The sequence below is a fragment of the Vigna radiata genome, chromosome 5 (genome assembly GCF_000741045.1).
Source record: "Vigna radiata var. radiata cultivar VC1973A chromosome 5, Vradiata_ver6, whole genome shotgun sequence".
Classification (NCBI taxonomy): Eukaryota; Viridiplantae; Streptophyta; class Magnoliopsida; order Fabales; family Fabaceae; genus Vigna; species Vigna radiata.
The window spans coordinates 8,555,319-8,557,350 of record NC_028355.1 but is presented as its reverse complement, the minus strand read 5'-3'; positions in this window follow the sequence as shown (position 1 = coordinate 8,557,350).

Sequence of the window (2,032 nt, the reverse complement as noted above, 5' to 3'; positions counted from 1 at the left end):
ATCTGAATGTTTGTTCTCCATGCACTGAACATGAATCTGAATCTATGATTGATATTGTTTCTATTTTTGAAAGTGATTCATGTTCTAAGGGTTTATCTGATGTTCAGCATGTTACACTAGGATTGGGTGTTATACCCCTACATGTTATTTCTGTGGAGCCACAATGCACTAACCATGTTGCAGGAGGTACATATGAATTTGACCAACACACACCCACGGTAGAAGACAAGGGTGCTAGTATACACAACAGTTTGAAGATCATTGTGCACCAGCTGAACTCACTCATCAACAATCATTGCTTCTTGGATCCAGCTGTGGAGGACATCTCCCTGCTTGATCAAATCTAGAGAATGAAGTAGTTCCTCTTCAACACTTCCTTGCTGAATCCAGTGGTGGAAGACTTCTCCCTGAAAGTCCAAATTTGGCAACTGCCACCATGACCAGGGGAGTTTCCTTTTCCCTTCTCTCCCCCTTTACCTACTTTTATTGCACTTGTCCATGATCTGTTGATTGTTATGATTGTGATCTTATGCTTGTGACACATTGAGGACATTGTGTAGTTTAAGTGTGGTCTTTTGGGGGAGATTCTGAATTTTCTTTTATTAGTTTATGTTTTCGGCGTTAAATTTTTTTTGTTTTTAGGTAGTTTTTGTTTTGTCTTGTGTACAGTTTTGCATGTTTCTCTTGATTTCTAGACTTTGTTTAGGTTGTCAGTTTTTCCTTCACATCATTGATACTTTGATTTGTTCGATTCCTTGCTTTTCTTTGCTTGGAAAGATGATTATGATGTTTAAGAGTTGAATTGATTGTGACAGAATTACCCTGTGTGAGATTTGAACCACTTGATATTCTTTCTTGTGTGAAATGTCTCTTGATTGCTTGCACATATGCCTTGGCTTGACTCTTGTTGATTATTCTTGATTCATATGCATGTTTGGAAGTGATAAAGGCAATTTTGTTTTTGAGCCTCTCTAGCCAGATGAGTCTACCTTGTTGTGATCCCTTGATAACCCCTTTGAGCCTATGCTTTCCCCATTTCTTTGTTTTGAAGCTTATATACTAGCCCTATGTAAAAAACCATGTTTACCTTAACCTTAGGGAATTTTGGAGCCTTGGAATTGTTTTGGGAATAAGTGTGGTCTCTTGGGAAATTCATATGAATTGGCTAGTTGGTTCCTCTTCTTGCTTTTGTTTTGTGAATATTACAAGTATCTTGTCTCTTACAGTTGTGTTCTGAAAAGTGAGAAAAGAAAAGAGACAAGATGAAAAAAAATGCAGAAAACGAGAAAAATTAAAAAAAAAATGTGTGAATAATGGAGTCAAGAAGAGGATTGAATTAGAGGGTTGTGGGTGTGATTTGACTGTGTTTTCACTTGTTCCCCGTTGCTCCTCTATTCCTTTTGGTTTGTAGCTTCTCATCCATATTTATCCTTCCTTTTCCTTGGCCCCATCTCACCCATAAAAGACCTTTTGATTTGAACATGCATATATGTTTTGAGTGTTGAAATTAAAGGCTTGCCAAGACTGTTTGTTGCCTTCTTTCTTGAGTGCATTGAGTTGAATTGTTTACCCTTGGCACTTGAGAGAAACACTGATTGTGTGCATCTGTGAGGCTCTGTTGCTTTTGATTCATCTCTTGAACTGATTGATTGTTTCCTATGTACTTAATTGCTTGGATGACTTCATGAGTATCTGCTATCTTTGATTATGTGTTGGATACTGTCTACTACTTTTCCTTGTCCAGATTTCTTGAGGACTGTAATTATGTCTGTCGAGTCTGTGTCACCTCCCTGATGTTTGAGTAATTCCCTGATTTTCGTCTTGGTTTTGCCCAGGAGTGCAAAAGACTAAGTGTGGTCTATTTTGATGAGTCGATATTTTATTGAATTCACATAGTTTATTGTGCTAGAATTAATCAGGGAATTGTGCTNAATTATCCGGTATTTTCCCGTTTTTCCTAATTATGCTTAATTTGATCGGAAATTCTAATTTTAATTAATTTGAATTTTTTGAGCTAATTATTTGCATTATT